The 21,572-nt window shown below is 37.0% G+C and overlaps 2 protein-coding genes across 3 annotated transcripts in view; one reads left to right on the top strand and one right to left on the bottom strand.

Moving 5' to 3' along the window:
- Cmss1 (cms1 ribosomal small subunit homolog) overlaps positions 1–21,572 on the top strand; it is a 291,882-nt gene that overhangs the window by 51,845 nt on the left and 218,465 nt on the right. The window lies entirely within an intron of this gene.
- The window catches only part of Filip1l (filamin A interacting protein 1 like), a 73,787-nt gene that overhangs the window by 25,323 nt on the left and 26,892 nt on the right, over positions 1–21,572 (bottom strand). Inside the window, exon 1 of one of the 2 annotated variants that reach the window (XM_042676804.1) lies at positions 187–286. The exons of the other annotated variant lie outside the window; for it this stretch is intronic. The gene's annotated coding sequence lies outside the window, so the exon portion shown is untranslated. Of the gene's footprint in view, positions 1–186; positions 287–21,572 lie in introns of those variants that run through there. 2 annotated transcript variants of the gene reach the window in all.

Genomic DNA, 21,572 nt, shown 5'->3' on the forward strand with positions numbered 1-21,572 from the left:
CTACCTCCGGTCCCGAACCTGTGTTCCCTGCCGGAGAAAACTTTCCCTGAAAAGTTCTGTGTGAGTCGGAAAAGGGTTAGGCGCCGCACTCATTGAACGCGCTTGGGAAACCTGTCTGCAGTCTCCAGGCCTCCGGGACCCGACCGCAGAGCGGGGCGTTGGCGCGGAGCGGCGTTCCGGGCTTACCTGAGCTGCCAGCGGCAGAGCCGGGGCCGGAGCGGCTGTCGCGGGCGCTGCGAGCGGGCTGTGTGCGCTCCGGGAGGCGCCCGAACAATGCGAGCCGCCGCCGAGCGCGCCCGGCCTAGGGGCGTTACGTCACCGCGCAGCCTTATAAGGCACTCGGCATGTGCGGCGCTGGCGGCGGGGCGCGGTGACAGCCAGACCCTGGGCGGCGGCGGCGGCGGGATGCGCCCCGGCTCCCCCGAGGTCCGGCGGCCAGAAGGGACCCTCGGTCACCTGCTCCCCACTGCGGGAATTGTCTGTGGGCTGGAGAGGCCAGCGCCTTCTGCCGGCCCCTCCAAGCCCGGGGGCGGGGGTGGGGGGGCGGCCGTGGTCATGGTTGCTTTACTTGTAAGTTTTTTTTCCTCCTGGGTCCCTAAAACCCCCGTTACTGCCTTGAATCCTTAATACAGTACTGTCCTCCTCATGTACGCTTTTATGAATACACTTTTCTCATTCGTTTTGGAGTGGCAGGCAGGGGCAGGACCAAGACAGGGAGCAGTCGAGGGTTTGGATAACTATGGACTGATCTAGCCTTCAAACCTTCTCTTTCCCCTTTGTAGCGAGTAAGGGTCCTCAGAGAACAGTATTTTATTTCCTGATGATGTAACTACCAAACAATTCTTGAAGTGATGATGGGAAGGCCAGATGAAATCTTGTTTTTCAATGTTTTTACTGAAAGAACCTCATTTCCCATTTCTTCAGGCCCGTGTCTTAATGCAAGCAGTTAAAAGTAATAAGAAAATCTTTTTAAAGATATTAAAGTTTTATGCTGTACTTGTAAGACAAAAGTAAAAATAGAATTTTAGAACCAGTCTTCAATCAGTTTGTTCTTTCTACCAGCAAACAGTAAGAAAATCAGACATGAGAAGAAAAGAGACACTGCCCAAATGGAGCAGAATTAAGTCTCCTCTACTATGGGAGATTTACTTGTATAAATCCTCTTTCTTGTGAATGAGAATTAGCCTTCTCATTATCTTGAATATTGATGAAAGAATAATCTTAGAAGTTCTAGCCCAACTATATGAATCTGCTGAATAAATTAGAGATGTAGTGTCTTTAGTTGCAAGCTTCAGATGTGTACTTTTAGTAGCTTGAGTCTATTTAAAACCTCTTTTAAAATTACATTAAAATAGGATTGCTTCCTATTATGATGTACATATGTCTATAGAGTTATTGCTCCCATATGTTTTGTCAACCAGGCATAATGAAAATAGTCTGTTTCTTTTTCTTAGTGTGAAGTGGAGAAAGGATGGCTGCAAAGTTATATAGTTTAAATGGTGTAGAGTAAAGGAATAAACACTTGACTTATGCTAAACTGGGGGTTCACTTTTCCAGTTCTTGTAGACCACTCTACTGAGAAACTAGTCATTCCTGTTACTCACTTAAGTATGTCTGACAAGTAAATTAAAGACAAGTGAATGGCCATACTCTTCCAACTGAATTTAAAATTTAATAGTTGAGCTGGACACAGTGGCTGATGCCTGTAATCCTAGTTACTCAGGAGGATGAGATCTGAGGATCCTGGGGTTCAGAGCCAGTCCATGAGACTTTTTTTTTTTTTGGGTCCGGTCGTGGGGCCTGAACTCTGGGCCTGGGCGCTGTCCCTCAGTTCTTCAGCTCAAGGCTAGCACTCTACCACTTGAGCCACAGTGCCACTTCCGGCTTTTTTCTTTTTGCTTATGTGGTGCTAAGGAATCGAACCCAGGACCTCAGGCATGCAAGGCAAGGACTCTACCACTGAGCCACCTTCCCAGCCCTCATGAGACTCATATTTATCTCCAGTTAACCATCAGAAAATTGGAAGTGGCACTGCGGCTCAAGTGGTAGAGCACTCACCTTGAGCTGAAGAGCTGAGGGACAGCGCCCAGGCCCAGAGTTCAATCCTCATGACCCACAAAATAATAATAGTTAATTTACAGTTTAATATGAACATTTTAGATGTTAGTTTCTTCCTGTGTCTTATAGTTATGAAGTTCTTCGTAATTTTTTTAGATTTTTTAGTTGCCTCTTACTTTATACTTTTTGAAATTTTTGTATTAGCTTCTTTTATTACAAATTACTCTTCTGAAAATTGTATCAACAATTGAGTCTTGACAGGAAATTGATAGCATATAGTACTTTTACCCCAAGCAAGTATTTTTGTAGTTGGTTTTGTCTCCTTTCCCTTCTGATAGCAAAGTTTCCTCACATTCAACATTGCTATTTCTTATATTTTTGTACAGTTTTGCACTTATTTTCATTCTTTTGACTTCCTGGTTCCGATGTGAAATGTTAGAAGAATTGCCTCATTTTTCTAGTTCTGTTCTGAAAATAGAGAAATTGAGTGAATACAAGACTTGCCTAAAGTTCTTGAAGCAAGGAAAAGAGGACTAGGACTCTTACACTTTTTATGCATGCTTGCTGCTGTCTTGCTCCTTGAAGCACTTGCATCTGACCCTCTGTGATTCAGCTTTCCAACTAAGGTCATGGTATGTGACTACTTTCTTTAGTAGTCATTTACAACTCTCATTTATTTGAGCTTTCCCATCATGCCAGTGCCATGCTTAGTGATCCGCTTGCATTGTGTCATTTAATTTTTACAACTTTTGAGATAACATTACCCATACTTTTAAGATGAAGAAACACATTTAGAAGTATAAACTGGCTTGACTAAGTTTACACAGTTAGTAAAGTAATAGTGTACAGGGACTTGAACCAGTGTTTTATATAGCCTTAGACTTATTTATCTTCTTTTAGTGGTTTCCCAGAAACCATCAGAGGGATTATTGGTAAAAGAATATTGTGACTAAAAAGAGTAGTTTATGTTTTCATTTTTCTTTTCTTTTTTTTTGGTGGGTCATGGGGCTTGAACTCTGGGCTTGGCGTTGTCCCTGCGCTCTTCAGCTCAAGGTGAGCGCACTACCACTTGAGCCACAGCACCACTTCCCATTTTCTAGTGGTTTATTGGAGAGAAGAGTCTCACGGACTTTCCTGCCCGGGCTGGCTTTGAACCACGATCTTCAGATCTCAGCCTTCTGAGGAGCTAGGATTACAGGCGTGAGCCACTGGTGCCTGGCTCGTTTTCATTTTTCAATCTGAGAAAAAACTCAACACTTGAACTAAGAAAAAGAATCATCTTGATTGTCCACTAAATAATACTAACAGTGTAATTCACATTGGAATTATCATTGGCTTTGTATATTTTTCTAGGAGAAGACAGAAATGTGTCTTGTTCTAATAAACCTAGAATATTATGAGTCAAGAGTTTTGAGAAGATGGAACCTTTATCTTACACCACGGCTACCTGCATTGTGTCTTGCAAACTTCAGCCAGCTGTTTGTATTGTATGCCCTTAGCCCCAGGAGTTACTAAGTAGGCTTTTAAATTTTCTTACCTCTTCCTAGCAAAGTCTCTTTGAAATACCATTTTTATTTTCTTACTCTTTTTTTGTTGTTGTTGGTCGTGGGGCTTGAACTCGGCCTGCGCACTGTCTCTCAGCTCAGCTAAAGGCCAGCGCTCTACCACTTGAGCCACAATGCCACTTCCAGTTTTCTGAATGGTTTATTGGAGATAAGAGTCTCACGAACTTTCATGCCTGGGCTGGCTTATTTTCTTACTTTCTTACATGTATTTCTTATGAAAACCATACACTTGTGACCACTGTACTTTACTTGCTAACTACTCTCCAGTTACTCTCTCTTTCTCTTTTCATTTCATTATCAGGAATTCCCTACAAATCTGTGTACCTACAAATTGAAGTCCTTTCCACAACTAATAATCTGAATTTATGACCTAAATCCACAATAGCTTTAAGGTGCTACTTAAAAATGGTACTAAAGCATTTTTCTACAGAGCTGATTATTTTTTAATATGGGAAACGGGGTTTGTAGATTCGAAATCAGAAGGATTGACTGTGATTATTCATATAAATTATTTTTAATATAGTCAAACACCAATGACTATTGGCAGTTTCCTGTAGTTCAAACTAATGCAAGGAGGTAATTGTGATACCCTAGCAGCCTGTTACCAGTAAAGTAACCGTAATGACAGTGTCATAATTTAGCTGGTCTAAAATAAAATTGCATGTCTAGCCAGTTACTTTTGTGTGGTGATAGTGTATTATTTCTTTTTTATGTCTTCTCTCCTTGCCTTTATTTCTTCTTTGCCATGTCAGTAAGTGCCAGAGAACCATTAATTAACTGAATCTTCTTGCACTTACACAAAGCTTTACTCTGGTTCTTTCATCTCAGCATGAAGGGTGTTGTACTCTGCTCCCTAGGAACTCTGTTCCAAGCTGTGAAGTGATAGTCCCAACTCTGAATGTACACATTTGTTTCTTTTGCTTCTATGAGGTAACAGATGTGGAAACACTATACATTAGTTCCTCTTTACCAATGATTTTGAAAAACATTGTGGAAAAAATTCCTAGATTAAAAAAAGCCTCATTACAGTATAATATATGTATATATAGAGAGAGTTATAAATCCATCTTATCACTACTTACTGTATTTATGTCTAACTTATAAATTAAAACTTTTCATAGATATGTGGTACAGTACTATCCTCAGTTCAGGAATCTGCAGAACATCTTAGAACCCACCCTATAATGAATAAAGAGAAACAGCACACCTTGTCTCATAATCAGAACAGAGTAGGGGCAGACTCAGGATGACATGGGTCTAGGCAGAGCTTCATAATCCTACCTTGCTTCTAGCTATAGCTGGATTAGCTGAAATATAAGCCTTGGAACTAAGGTACTCTACACCACCAACACTCCCCTTTTGAGAAAGCAGCTTGGCCTCTGAGCACCCAGGTAATGCTAGCACACTTTCTTGTATTGTACAATAGTGTAGACAGATGGCTAAGGAACTGAGCGCCACATATAGGCAACTGTAGACTGAAGCACATGGGATGTCTGAGGATGAAAGCTTCTTGATTTCTGCATGCCTGGGCCATTCACTTTTTAATCTGACCTCTTCCTTTCATTCTTTTTTCTGTTCCCTGAATGTTGGCCGTTGGCAGGTTGATCTGGATGTACTTATAGATTACAGTGAATCTGAATATACATGTATTCCCTCTTACCTGCAATCTGTGCATCCATAGTTCTTGTGGTTTTGAGAAGCTCTTCAACTATTTCTCCTTTTACTTCAGCTAAATAAAGTCTTTGTAAAACATAATGTTTTTCAAACTCTGGTCTGTGTGTGTGAGTGTGTATATTTAGTTTAATTTTCTACATGTATTATATATTTTGATTATGCTAGTTGCTTTGGTGGAGACATTAAATCTTTCTTTTTTTGCTTTTCGTTTTTCTGCCAGTTTCAGGGCTGGAACTCTGATTCATGTTCTTCCTCATGTGGCTTGCTTTTCTTCACAGGTACTCTACCATTTGAACCACACCTCCAGATTGGCTTTTGGCTAATCAATTGGATATGGATTCTCTAAGTTTTTCTGTCTGTGCTGGCTTTAACCACAAAACTGACCTTGGACTCCTAGATAGCTATGATTATAGGCATGAGCCACTGGCACTTGACAACATGAAATCTTTTAAAAATAAATTGGCATACTCTCCCTAGATATGGTGGTCACTGTGCCTACTGGCCCCTTAAACCGTCACCGTGGTTTTGTTCTTCAGTAGGGAAGCAAGGAAAACTGCATTTAGTAAGTAATCTTGTGGTGACTAGAGACTTTCTGGTCTTGATTTATGTGGGATGCTGTGTTCGCTTCAGGTTTTTTGTGAGCAAGCATATCAGTAGGTGAGCAGAATTACTTAAAGAGAATAAAGAGGCTATAATATGATGACACCATTACATGGGAAGCAGGAAAAGCCTGTGATTTAAACCCAGTACATTTGCTTATTTATTCTTGCAAATATTTTGTGTTTCCTTGGTGACTAATAATAGTTTTGAGAAATTGTTGAACTCATAGTATTACTTCAGGAATTAAAAAAAAGGAAACCTGGAATCACAAAATTAGAGACTGAAAACCCCTATTAGGTCATCTTCGCTGTCCACTGCCAGGACAGATTTTTCTCAATACTTTATCTACTCCATTTTTTTAAGGGACCTTGTGAAATTGTGCTCTATAACTTATGTAATACTTTTTTGTTTTGTTTGTTTTAAAACCAGTGCCTTGCATTTACTAGGCAAGTGCTGTACCATTAGACTCATACTATAAGTCCGGAGAGCTTTATTAGAGACCTCCATGTGACTTTCAGTGATTTCTACTTTAGACTCAGATTTATTCTCCAAAGCACTGATATATTCCAATAAAACTGGAGAGGAGCAGACTTGTTAGGTGATTGCAAATTTAACTCTTTACTAGATTAGATTATAACATAGATTATGCTATAAATTAATTTTAAAATAAAATTAATTTTTATGTTAGTTAGTTTTGTGGTATTGTCTTTGCTTTTTGTTCCAGTTGGCCTGCGCTATGATTTTCCTATTGTATTTCCTTGTGTCCATGGAGATGACAGCCACACATCATTTTTGTGCCCAGCCATTGTGCAGCCTGCCCCTCCCCTCTTCCCCCCCCTCCCCCATGTCACCATGCTCAGCCATTGGTTGAGATGGAGTCTCACAAACTGGGCAGGCTTTGAACTGAAATGACCTTGAAGTCAGTTGGCCTCAAACTGAGCTGGCCTTGAACCAAGATTCCTGATCTCTTCTTAAGTAGCATACAATGACTTTTGTAGGTGATTTTTATGTTTTATCTGATATTAACATGAGTAGACTTTTTTTTTTTTTTTTTTGTCAGCCATGGGGCCTGAACTCTGGCCTGGGTGCTATCCCTCAGCTCTCCAGCTCAAGGCTACCACTCTACCACTTGAAACACAGCGCCACTTCCAGCGTTTTCTGCTTATGTGGTGCTGAGGAATCGGGCCCAGGGCCTCCTGCATGCAAGGCAAGCACTCTACCACTGAGCCACTTTCCCAGCCCCTGATATTAACATGAATATGTATTCTTTCTTCTGATCAGTAGTTGTTTGATACATCTTACTCATGTTTTACTTTCAGCAGTATTACATTCTAATTTTCTATTTAAACAGCTCTGAGTTCAGAACTAATTATTGTTAGAATTGTTTTTAATCTAGTTAAATAAACTTTGTCCTTTAACAAGACAAATTAATTTGGACTTAACTTCTTTTTATTCATTTTCTCCCTTTATAGAAACACAATTTCTTCTGTATAGAACTTGTACACTGTATAGAAGTTGTTCTGCTCTACTAGAGATCAATTATCCTTTACATTCTTCCTCATATTTTAAGTTCTCAAAGTGTAAAGTTGATCAAGGTCTTAAGCCTGCTCCAAAATCTTTTTATTTTTGGGGGGGGGGTCCAGTTGTGGGGCCTGAACTCGGGGCCTGGGCACTGTCCCTCAGCTCTTCAGCTCAAGGCTAGCGCTCTATCACTTGAGCCACAGCGCCACTTACGGCTTTTTTCTTTTTGCTTATGTGGTGCTGAGGAATCGAACCCAGGGCCTCAGGCATGCAAGGCAAGCGCTCTACCACTGAGCCACCTTCCCAGCCCTCTAAAATCTTAAAGACTTAGAACACTTTATAATTGAACATACCTTCCCAATTGGTAGATTACTGTCTCATATCTTAATTATTTTAGCTCTATAATTTTTATCTATCATTTGTAGTTTTAGCCAATGTTTATTTAAATATACCAACACAATATACATTCTTTGCTTATCATTTCTTCTTTTATTTAGTTTTCACCTGAGATCAATTTCCATCAATCTAAATGCATCTTTTAAAAGTTCCTTTACTAAAGTTCCTTTAGAAGTTCCATTTTTTTTGGCTCTGTCGATTGGATTCTAATTTCTCAGGATTGCCTGCCTACTCAATAGTTGTTATTGTTGGATTTGCTTCATATTATAAGCTTCATATACTAAAGTTTCATTTTTTTTCTAGTTTGATCAATTTTTGTTTAGTAGAAATAAAAAATTTATTGTTTTTCTATAGTATATTTAATTTTAGTATATTATATGTTTTAGTATATTAAATATGTTTTGTATCCTATCAGAGTTTTCCAGTTCTAATTTTGGTTCTCTGGTTTTTCAGTTGTTATTTCCTAGTATGCTTTGGATTTTTTTAATATATAAATTCTTGTCTTAGAACTATGCTTAGATTTACTTGTCATGAATGATGCCTTCTTGAAGAAGGTACCTTGAATTAGGGAGGTTTTCACAGAACACTAGAGTACAAGCTGTGTTTGATTTTACATAAAGTACCATGTAGTGTAAGAGGGCTTCCTATTAATGAAGAGTTCCAGAATATGACTTTAACATGTTTCCCTCCATTGAAAAATACTGAAAATGAGGGCTGGGAAGTTGGCTCAGTGGTAGAGTGCTTGCCTTGCATGCATGAGGCCCTCCCTGAGTTCAATTCCTCAGTACCACATAAGCAGAGAAAAGCTGGAAGTAGTGCTATGGCTCAAGTAATAGGGCGCTATCCTTGAGCTGAAGAGGTGAGGGACAGTGCCCAGACCCAGAGTTCAGCCCCCACAACTGACTAAATAAATAAAAAATTTTAAAAAAAGAAAAATACTGAAAATGATATATCATATTCTCCAAGTGATCAAGAATGTAAGTAACCAAAGAAAAATGACATATTAGCTAATATGCTTCAAGCTACAGTCAGCAGTAATGTGGACTCCGTTTGTTTCAATCAGAGATGGAATGTATCACATCACAACAAATAAAACTAAAACTTGGGCCAAACTCCAGATAATGCATACATGTTGCCTCTAGTCCTGTGTTTTGGCTCTGGCCTTTTCCCCTTCATGGCTTTGTTGTCACACTGTTAACCAGATGACCTCCACAGTTCCACAGTGGTAGCAAGTGATTCCCACAATTACTGACATTTCAAATATGTGAAAGCTAGAGATAGAAAAGCAACCATCTTCTCCTTTGGTGTCTCCTTAGGATCTAGAAAACCTTTTCTACATGCTTCTTTCCCTCTTCCCACTTTTAACCAAATACTTCTCCTTTCTCAGATTGTCTGGAAATGCCAGAGAAAGGAGAGTAACATGACTGACTTATAGATCAATCAAATTTTATTCCCAACTTGGACATAAGGTCTGCTGATGGGAATCATATGGGCCCAGGGATTATTATAAATTCTCTTTTATATAAATTCTGATTACAGTATTGTCCTGTAATTTTCTTTGTAAAGAGTATGGAAAACAAAGAGAAGAAGGGGTGGAGAATGCAGCCAAAAATTCAATGTATAGCCTACAAATTAATAAAATGAGAGAAGGATGGTTTGGGAGGGATAGATGAGAATGCTAAATGGAATGACAGGTCAAGACACATTATATTCATAACTGCTTTGTTGAATGGCAACAGCTTTGTGCAACTACTTAAAGATAATAAAAATTTAAATATAGAAACCCACACTGATGCTTATCTTCATAAAGAAAGCTAGCTGAATTAAAGCTGATCAGGATTGTGACTTGGTAAGGACTAGCAATGCCTTGCTTAGATGGAAGAGCTTCGGATACTTTGTGTGTCTACTATTTGAAGGATTTTTTTGAAGACAATCTGAGGCCTGTTTGGAAACCTGCCTCTGCTTTCAATATTTTTATACCTCAGGGCATTTTTTTTTTTTTAGCAAACAACTAAGAATTGTTATCCATTTTATAGAAGCTCAAGTATTCTTCTATATCTAAGACTAGATATTAGCTCTTGAAGGTATAAGGTTTTTAGATTTTTTTCTATCATACTAGACATCTAAAATAATGTGTCATGAAAGCAGATAGCTAAGTCTTTTAGTGTACAGTCTCACAAGTCATTGCCTTCATAAAACAATCTCTAATTTCCACAAGTGTTTATGTATGCTGTATAGATTCCTGAATTTCCTATGTAGTAGAGTTGTGTAGTCTTTATATATATACATATATAGATATTGTATATTATATATACACATACACATATATATGTGTGTGTGTATATATATATATATGTATATAATCTTCCCTACTGCTAACATATTTTGAGGCAAAACATCTTACTTCCTATTTGGAAAATCTTTACATAAATGTTTCTATTGCTTTACAGTTTTCTTCTTATTTGAAACTGGGTGGCTATACACTCTAGCATTTATTTATAAAATACCTTCTGTGTTGAGACAAGTTTCAGGAGGAGAAATCCAGTTCATATAAAACCAGCATATGACAGGTACATTTTCTTTCCTCTGCACTATTATATTCAGTTTTTTGCTGTCTGATAGAAAGTAAGACAAATCTCTATTTTAAGGAATTTCTAACCCAGGAGTTGGTTGGAAAGATGAATACTGATAAAGAGATAAGATGGTTAAAAACTTACCTTGATTAGACAAGGCTCATGAAAAAAGCATGCTTTCTGTGCAGAGGAAGTTCTACATCTGTGAGGCGTGAAAAGGTAGGAATTCCAATAGCACTCTATCCTGTCCTTCAGTTGTAAAATCTGGCCATTAATTCCCTAATCTTCTAGTTTTGTTTATTGGTATGATATTCTTTCTGTCCACTTGTAATTATAACCTTCTTGTGTTATTACTATCAATACATAAAAGGATATGTTGCTTATTCTTTTGCTCAGAGAAGAACATGAGATAATGCTAGATATTGGTCTTAGTCTGAATTTAGATCTTTAGATAATTTTGTTTCAGCAGGGAGGAAAGTAAAGACCTTTATTTTCAAAAAGTAGAAAGTTCCCTAATTTTAGAAAAAAGCTGCTTGAAAGGTTCATTTGTAAGGCATTTCTGGGGAAAAAAATGCTACTATACATGGAGTTGATTCTCACTTGTGAAGGGAGACTTACTAAGTCTATATTAAAACTGAAAAATCCATATTTAAGTAACTGCAATAGTATGGTGATTTTTTAGCAGAATAATAACAGTGTGCACGATTTATACACAGCATGGATATAACATGGAATGGAGGACAATATACATACAATGGAGGACTATATATATATTTCAGGTCAGCTAGCTTTTTGTAGACTAGCCTAGAGCCTATCATATTTTATGTGATATTTATTAGCAAATGGATTCCAGGTGCCCACTGTGAATTCCAGGTGAATACCTCCTTGTCATTTCCATGGCAGCCACAGGCCAACTAGCCTGAAGAAAATTAAGTAGCTCTGGAAATAATCTTACCTTCCAGGTGTCATCCTTTTGAGTAGAGTGTAGGTTGACTTTTTATATAGAGGGAATATTCACAAGTCAGTTATCTATCTATAACCTGCCTCTGTGTGTGTGTGTGTGTGTGTGTGTGTGTGTGTGTGTGTGTGTGTGTGTACACATATTTTTAATGTGGCTGGGATGGTTAAATTTAACTACATTTTATTATTAGCTGTCACAAAATACTACACAACAGCCTGTTCTTTTGAGTAACTTGCAGTTACCCATGTTCACTGCTAGAAAATCTAAAAACTCCTTCATTTAAAGAATGAATAATTCACCTAGCTTTGCAGTTTTATGATTTTGTGTACTTAGTAAACTGTCACCCAACAGGAGTTGAGGGTTTTTTTTTCTAATTTTATGTCCCCTAACACAGATACACACATGCACGTGCGCGCGCGCACACACACACACACACACACACACACACACACACAACTGATAGTATTTGTGAACTCTTTCAGGTACTGTGTTTCCTTTTTGTTCATGGATGGAGCTTTTTTTGTTTTGTTTTGTTAATCTCCTTTTCCAGCAAAGGCCAAATTCCTGGTATACTACCTGCTAGTTAGTTTAAGTAATTTTTAGTTTATTAACACAACTATCAAGCCTTACCAATGTTTCTTGACATAGATTGGCTTCACTAAGTCAAAAGAAGATAATCAGTGCGGACTGAAATAAACATCCATTTCTAGTTGCTGTACATATAATATGAAACTTCCACATTTTATAGTTCCCTTCATATTTGGTGGAAAACCCCCTTCTCGAAACTAATCTCTTTTCATCTCTTGACTGAGGGCAACGACTTAGCAGCTTGATCCCACCCATGGAACAGGTGCCTCGTTAAACAACTGTGGTGTAATGCTGGAGAAACTATAGCAGAGATTGCTAGAAGAAAGCTGTGCTGATGCTCATGAGGGTTGCACAAGAGCTCCTCACCTACGTTTGATCAAGCTTGGAACGGTAATGTCTGTTTGTAGAGAAGGCATGAATCTCACTGGAGGAAGGAACTATTTGATTCTGCAGAGAATTACTGCCGTTCCATATTCTAAAGCATGAGTCACGGATGTTTTTATGATTACATATCCTTCCTAACATATGAGGAATAAACTTTAGAGAAAGGAAGTTAAGAGAAAACAGAAGTGTGAATAACTGTTAATGGTGCACCCTCTGGCTCCATTCCGTCTGCCATTTCATCATCCATAAAGAGGGTAGGTCAGAGATTCCTTTACTGGCAAATAAGTGGCAACATATGTTTGAAACAGTGAATGGAAACTATATGAAGAAGATGACAGGCATATGGCAATAGAAAGGCAAGGGAAAATTTGTTGCCCTAATGTTAGACACTTAATTGGTTCATTTTTCCATACAGGGGCTGTTTTACTTTACAAAGTCAGTATGTTCCATCAGTACAATATTCTTGTGTATGAAATGTATACATTTTCTAGTTCTTTGGAGGTTTTTGTTTGTCTCTTCACTGAATGGCAATCACTTTACTTCCTTGAGACACCATATAGATTACTCAAGGAAAAGGTTCCCAGAGGATAGAACCTAGTCAAAAATCTAAATACTTTGAGCTGGGCTCAGTGGTTCAAGCCTGTAATCCTAGCTACTGAGAAGTGAAGCTTGGGAGATTGCAATTGGAGACCAGCCCAGGCAAAAAGAATTTCACAGACTCCATCTCAACCAATGGCTAGTTATCTCTGCTGTAGGGGAGGTGTAATGGCTGGGCATATTGGTCTGTACATGTCAGCCCAATGACATGAGGAAGCACAAAATAGAAGAACTGAATTCCATGTTGGCCTGGGCATAAAGCAAGAACCTTGCTTCAAAACAACCAATGTAAGAAAAGTGCTGAAGAATGAAGGTGTAGTTTAAGTAGTGGAGCACCTTTCTAGCAAGTAGGAGGCTCTGAATTCAATCCCCAATACCATTTTTTTTTTTGTCGGTTGTGGGGCTTGAACTCTGATCTTCAGCTCAAGGCAAGTGTTCAAGTGTTCACTTGAACCACAGCACCACTTCCGGTTTTCTGGTGGTTAATTAGAGATAAGAGTCTCACAGGTTTTCCTGCCTAGGCTGGCTTTGAATTGAAATCTTCAGAACTCAGCCTCCTGAGTAGCTAGGATTACAGGTGTGAGCCACCAGCACCTGGCCCCCGTACCTTTTTTTTGTTGTCGGTTGTGGGGCCTGAACTCTGGGCCTGGGCGCTGTCCCTCAGCTCTTCAGCTCAAAGCAAGCGCTCTACCACTTGTGCCACAGCACCACTTCGGTTTTCTAGTGGTTTATTGGAGATAAGTCTCACGGGACTTTCCTGCCGGGACTGGCTTTGAACTGCGACCCTCTGCGATCCTCCGGATCTCAGCCTCCTGAGTAGCTAAGATTATAGGCATGAGCTGCCAGCGCCCGGCCCCAGTACCTTTTCTTTTTCTTTTTTTTTTTTTTTGGTCAGTCGTGGGGCTTGAACTCTGGGCCTGAGTTCTATCCCTCAGCTCTTCAGCTCAAGGCTAGCGCTTTACTGCTTGAGCTACAGTGCCACTCCGACCTTTTCTGCTTATGTTGTGCTGAGGAATCGAACCCAGGCAGGGCCTCATGTACGCAAGGCAAGCACCCTACCACTGAGCCACCTTCCCAGCCCCTACCCCTCAGTACCATATTTTTGTTTTTTTACGTGAATACTTAGTAATCACAAATTTCAGAAGAAATGACTACGTTTTGTAACAAGCCATTGCCAATTTTTGTATGGCCTACTAGCTGAGAACAGTTTTGACATTTTCTTTTATTTTTTTATTTTTTATTGTGAAAATACTGTACAGAGGGGTTACAATTACATGGGCAAGATAATGAGTACGTTTCTTATCAAGCATTGTAGCCTCCTCCTTTGTTTCCCCTTCAGTTTTGACATTTTTATCTAGATATTTTTGCCAACTAGGTAGTTGGTAAAAAAAAAAAAAATCAGATTACTTCATGATATATGATAAAATACTGAAAACAAAAGGAACAAACACTTTGAAATAACCACTTTGATAGCTGAAGAATAGAGAATACAAATTACCGTGCTTAGAACAAACACTTTGAAATAACCACTTTGATAGCTGAAGAATAGAGAATACAAATTACCGTGCTTAGGAGCCCTCTTTATTTAAATAATTCTACAATGACAGTGTTTCTGATTTATTTGTTACCATAGCAATAAACTTTTACTCTGTATATTGTAAAATCCCCCAAGATATCTAAAAACATGGCATTTAATAATTTTGTACTATGATATATTCATTTGTTCACTTTCTAACAAAAGCAAATGATTTATTTTGTTCTTTTTTTTTTTTTTTAATCAGTCATGGGGCTTGAACTCTGTCTGGGCCTGGGCCGTATCCCTCAGCTCTTCAGCTCAAGGCTAGTGCTCTACCACTTGAGCCACCTTGCCACTTCCACAATGATTTATTTTAAAAAAACTTTCTACTCTCACCCAAATCAATATATCCAAAAGGGAGCTGAAGCCCATTTCCAGTTATCTGTCAGAACATGTCTAAATGTACTTGTTAAGTCTCAAAATTTAATGATGGCATATTTTTTATTTTGGAGGAAAGTACCAGAGAGAAATATCATTTACTTCCCAGAACAAATTTCTTTTGTTTGTTTGAGCAGAGAGAATGCTACTAAAATTAGTGATAATCTTTATGTTTCTAAGATTTAATAAGACTAGTTTTAAAGACTCGGGTGGAAAAAGCTTCACATGGTGTTACTGCTGATTAGGAGCTTAATGAATCTGGTATGATTGAAGGATTTGTTCATGCTAATATTATAAAATATGTATTTGTAAATATTATTTAGATACATCAGTGACATCAGTGTTAAAGAATCCAAACACTTTATATGTTCTGTCTTCCATAGTTTGCTTTATTACGATTGGCATAAATGGTTGGTTTGATTTTTTTAATATCTAATCTCATGCTTTAAAAAGGATACTTTTGGCTGAAGGTGTGGCTCAAGTAGTAGAGTACCTGCCTAGCAAACCTGAGTTCAAACCTCAATACTACCCGGGGAGAGGAGAGGATACTTTATTTGTAGTCACAAATTCAGAAGACACAAAAATCAGCACAAATTTCCAAAGTTCTATGGCCAGCCTACTGCCTTGTATGGTGTACAAGCCAACATAGCTTTTCCCTGTTTAATAAGATTATTTCAGAATATATGAATGTTATATAAAATTTAAATTTCAGTGGCTATAAACAGTTTCATTAGAACAAAGTATGAGAATTTATTTATGTATTATCCTATGACTGCTTTTATGCAGTAACAACAGATAATTATTCTAAAGACCACCTGGCCCAAACTCTAAATAGTTACTATATAGCTCTTTAAAAGAAAGTTTGTGAATTGTTCTATAGTTAGAACAATAAGTATCTACAGTTCATGACTATATGTGTAGTACATGACCATAACTATACTTCAGAACAATGAAAAATAACTTAAAAGTTTGGCCTAACATAATCTCAGTGGGTTTATGTTCATTTAAATTTGACACCACAATGTAAATTTTCTACCCTAGTTGCTTTTTAGATCTTCAGTAATGTATAGTCTCTAAGGAATGGGATATTATTACCAAAAATGGAATGACTTTTTAGAGTACTGAGGTGGTGTGATGTACTTAAAGTGAATTCTAAAATAGTAAAAGTAGAAAACCAGAGTTGTGTTTCTGAGACTCATAGGAAATGACGAGGTCCTGAACTGGCCACTCTGGTTTCTCACTTCCCAGTCATCTCACTTTCTTTCATTTCTTATTGCCCAGAAGGGAATGTTTAGGATGAGTGAAGAAAGTCTTAGGAAATCTTGTAAGAAAAGTTACTACAGAAACTATTCTTTAAAATCTGTCCAAGTTAATAAGAAAATAATCCTGGAAGCAAACAGTACTCATGATTAAATGAAAATTTTTTTTATTTCTGATCACCATGAATAATTAAAAATTAGGAATAGTAATGTTAGTTTTAATATTCTGACACTGATTTTTTTTTAAAAAATATATTTCTTAGGTTATCAAAATTTACTTGTAAGCCTGGTGCTGGTGGCTTACCTGTAATCCTAGCTATTCAGGAGGTTTGAGATCTGAAAATTGCAGAAAATTCTGTGATGTTGTTTTCTCCAACTAACTAGCAAAAAGCTCAAAATGGAGGAGTGGCTTAAATAGTAGAGTGTTAGCCTTGAGCAAAAAGCCAAGCAACAGCATGAGGCCCCCAGTTAAAGCCCAAGTACTGAACAATAACAAGGATAGATAGATAGATAGATAGATAGATAGATAGATAGATAGATAGATAGATAGATAGATAGATAGATAGATAGATAGATAGATAGATAGATTTATCTAAATTATCATGCTCTCAATAAAGGACAAAACACTCAAAAAAGGCTTGCTTTAAATTTAGTAGCTTGTTTGAAAGTTTTGAAGTGATTACATTCTTGTAATTGATGTGTATTTTAATATATATGTGTGGGTATATATATTTATATATATATATATGGTGTGTGTATATATGTATGTATATGTGTATATATGTAGATATGTATATATCTATATATACATATGTAGGTATGTATATACATATATATGTGCATATTTGTATATGTGTGTATGTGTATACACACACACACACACACACACACACACACACACACACACACAGAGACTTTATATAGCTATACCTATATAGAGAGATACAGATTTTGGAGATATTGGGATTTGAACTCAGGGCCTTGGGCTTACTTGCTTAGCTGGCATTCTGCCACTTGAGCCACACCTCCACTTCTCCTTTTTGCTGACTATTTTGAAAATGCAGTCTCACAGGCTTTTCTGCATGGCTGATCTCAAACCACAATCCTCTGTATCACAGCCTCACGATTAGCTAGGATTATTGACATCACTGGTTCCCAGCTGCATATTTTGGTATTTTTTAAAGGTTGTTAGGAAAAAGAAATTCATTTCTATAGTGCGCATTGCATTATGTTTAGATGTTGTTGGTATATGGGTGAAAGATTTCAAACACATTTTACTACATGATAGAATTACACAATTATGGAGGATCTGTGTTTGCCCTAATTCTTTATATCCAATAGCTTCCTGTCCAGTCTCTTCCTTTATGAATAGAAACTTGAAAAGATCTGAAAAAAAAATTTTGTAGGAAAAGATTTCCATCTGGACATCAGACATGACCACACTCACACATTAAAATAAATTTTTATTTTTCATATCATCCTAATGTTGCATATTGCTTTGTCTTATTTTAATGTGATTTCAATGGTTTCACAAGATATCATTCATGTACATTAAGTGAATAGTGAATCTCTCTTATTAGACAATTATTGGTATTAATGCAGATTTTTTCACTACTATTTCACATCACCTAAGAAGGCCTTAATATACATATTGAAATAAAGTTACCATGCCTTTTATCTTGAGATTTAAAGACAGCTGCAGTTACTGTGCTTTGATTATATTTGATAGGAATATTTTGGTGTGCATTTTTAAGAGGCTTTCTTTGTTTTTGATGATCTTGGAGTTTGAATTTATGGCCTTCTGCTTGGAAGGCAAAGAACTCTACTATTAGAGTCATATCTCCATCCTTTTTGTTTTTAAGTTGTTTTTCAGATAGTGTCTCATGTTTTCTTCCCCTCAGCTGGCCTTAGGCTACAGTTCTATCTCCACCTCCCACATAGTTGGGATTGCAAGCATGTATACTATACCCAATTCAGTCATTTGTTTTAATCTAAAAAATATTTTTCAAAAGAAAATAAAGTCTGGTAGTTAATCTTTATTTTGCCTTATGTAAAAAGTATTCGATCTTATTTACACAAGATGTCTGATTATAATTTTAAAAAGATTTCACATTTTGTGGGTATTTTGTTCATTTCTTATTGTGATTATCCCTGTAGACTTTAATGAGCATTACTGATGCAGTAGAATTAGAAGTAGAAATCCCAAGTTTTAGAATTACTATTCTAAAAGAAAATGAAATTGCCCTAGGGCATGAGAATCTAGACTCAAGAGTACCCAGCAAAGAGTTGAAGCTCAACCCAGATTGCTTGACTTTGTGGGAATTTTGAAAGCACTTGGGCAGTATAGGCTGCAAATACTGGATGACAGTAGGAGTTTGTAACTTACTGAGGGATTAAATATGTTGTTTTTAAAATTTGTTTTAAAAACAGTTGCTTTAGGATTTTGCCTTATACAAAAACAATATGACTGCAAGTTGAAATAGAGTAGTACCTTCCTTTAGGGATAACTTTATTGCCAATAAAAAGAGTAGCCTGATTTTACTAAATTGTTTAGGAAAATTTATATTTATTTCAGATGTGTATATATTCAAGTGTGTATGTTTGTGTGTGTATATGTGTATATACGTGTGTGTGTATAGTCTCAGAAGATGAATGCCAAATCCTCAAAAATGTAGCAACAAGCGATGTCATTTTAGCTTATGTCCAAACAATGCACTTTTGTAATTTTCCTGTCCCTGAAAAAACTATTAAACACTAAACAAAATGCTTCAAATGAAGCTGATTGAGTGTTTTAAATTATGTGCTTATGGTTGGCTATTAGCCCGATGTTTGTCAGGAAAGCTTACCATACATCAAGACCTGTGATTTCTGCTGACAGTGATACTGCACAGTTTACACTGCTTAAATATCAGCAATATACATTTATCTTAAAGCTCAGTAGTCAACAAAAGCTGTTTCATAAACAGTTTATGCAACTCTACTGTCAGCCAAGTGATTTTTCCTTTGTTAAACTCCAGACAAGACGTACCTCATGGATAAGGCATTTTTCTCTGAATTATCTTGTTGATAAATACTACAAATTTTACCAAACATACGAAAGCTTAGTCTTACATGCACGCATGTGTGCATTTGCGCTTGTGCGTGCACACACACACACACACATTCTTTTTTTGTTGTTTTTTTTTTTTTTTTTTTCCCAGGGCTGAGGACCGAACCCAGGGCCTTGCGGGCCTGGGCGAGCGCCCTTCCACTGGGCTAAACCCCCAGCCCCCACACACACATTCTTTTAAGATTTTATGTATTTGTTTCTGTGTCAGTAATACCATCAATCTTATCCCCAGTATGGCTCAGCATAGTGTTTTTTTTTTAATATTTTATTTTATTTGTGAACATACTGTACAGAGGGGTTACAATTACATGGGCAGGATAATGCGTACATTTCTTACCAAGTATTCAGCATAGTGTTTTATGTGTAGTAAATACACAGACTATTTCTTGCTGATAACAAACAAAAGAAAGTGCCTTTTTCACTAATTTCTTATCCTCTGCCAAGAATATGTGATGGTCTTGCAATAAACCCTTTGCCAGCTACATTTTATATTTTTTTTATAAATATATTTTAATCAAATTTAATTTATTTTATATTTATATATTTTATATACCAATTTGCTCATTTTTATAAGAATTCATTTGTTTTGGAGGAGAAATGTTTTTGTTTAAATCTATGGTGTACTTATAGCTTGTCATTCCTAAAGAAGTTAGTCTATTCAAGAAGAATATTTTCATATTCACCCATTTTGAAGTGGAAAATAAATAGTATGGGAGGTAATTGAAACTATATCTGAAAGTTCTTTGATCCAAGGAAGAAACTTTGGACTATAATTAGTTGTCTTCAATAGACATAGACAGCCAAAATTAACAAAACAACAAAATGATTGTCAGAAATGAAATCACATTAAGTCTATAGCTTGATCTTATTCATAGTTAAAAAATAGGTCATTTTGAATGTTATTTAGGTAACATTATAGTTATCTATGTGTCCTGAAAAAGATTTAAAGTTTATAGAGTTTTCAGATTGCACATAAGCACACATAGAATGGATATAAGGTGATGTCCATGTCCATTTAAGCTGTGAACTGAAAATGGGTGTTATCACTATTCATAAATCGTAGGCACTGTGCACAGGACAAATGTTAACTTGTTTATCCAAACATAGAATTGGATGCTTTTGACAAAGGGCTTTTACTCACAGTGTGGTAACACCTCATGATAAAGAATATAAACTTGTTCTGTATTTTTAGGTACCATGTTTATGTTCTCATATTATGTTTCTTTATTTTTAAAGTGTTGCTACTAAAAGTACCTATTTCTTAGGGTTGTTTTGAAAAGTAATTAAAGCAGTAACTATAGCCTTCACCTGTGGACCGTCCTGTAATCCTACCTGTTCACGAAGCTGAGATATGTGGATCATAGTTGGAAGCTATCTCAGGCATAAGTCCATGAGACGCTTTATTTCCAATTAAACAGAATGAAAGAGGGAAAAAGAGAGAGGGGAAGGAGAGACAGAAAGAAGGAGGGAGAGAAAGGAGAGGGAGAGAGAGAGGGTACAGGCACACATATACACAAAATAATAAGAAAACCATAGCTAGCATATAATGAGAGGTGTTAGTATGTCTGTGTCTGTATATAATGTATATACATTGTTTGGATGAGCTAAAAAATAAGGCTTAAAATTATTTTGATATATGGATAATTCCAAATAAATTTTCATGTTTATAGGCTTCTATACACAGCATCCTTTAGAGCCACCATGTGAGATAACACCTTAGGTTGGCTGGAGCAAGGGCTTGTCCTCCCCTCACAATAGCCTAAGATTTTTTTCACACAAAATGCTACACAACACTTTTTCCCTACAATTTCACTCTGAGATAATGATAAAGCTATCATCTCCTGCTGCTCCATTTGCTTGTACTAATTTGTCCTAAATGAAAAGCTCTTCATTTGTTAATAGAAAAGATGGCTTAAAGGAATAGAAACAAGTCCAAGCTAATTGAGTTAAGCAAGATCTTTGGCCAGGAAAAGGAACTCTTAAGATACACATCTTGTTTTTCCAAGCAAATGCTACTACTTCAGAATCTGATTGGACCTTAATCTGTTTACCTGCTTTGAGCTGCCCAGCTTTCAGACAAGCACTTTACATTCCTGTCCATGGTAAAAGTTATGAATGTTTTTGTTATTATTACTCTTAATGATAAGTGTGTGGTTTGCATTCTCACAAAGGTCTGTAAGAACTTTAGACCAGATTGTTTCACCATTACAGTGTACTTGTTTTGTTATTTCCGTCATTCCCAAGTATTTTTATTCTTAATCTTGGAATTGATCTTAAAGTAGAGAGGGGAAAATCATTGCTTTCCAATCAAGTATTAAACCTGCTTGGTAAAA

The sequence above is a fragment of the Dipodomys spectabilis genome, unplaced genomic scaffold, assembly GCF_019054845.1.
Source record: "Dipodomys spectabilis isolate Male_0828 unplaced genomic scaffold, ASM1905484v1 ptg000032l, whole genome shotgun sequence".
NCBI lineage: Eukaryota > Metazoa > Chordata > Mammalia > Rodentia > Heteromyidae > Dipodomys > Dipodomys spectabilis.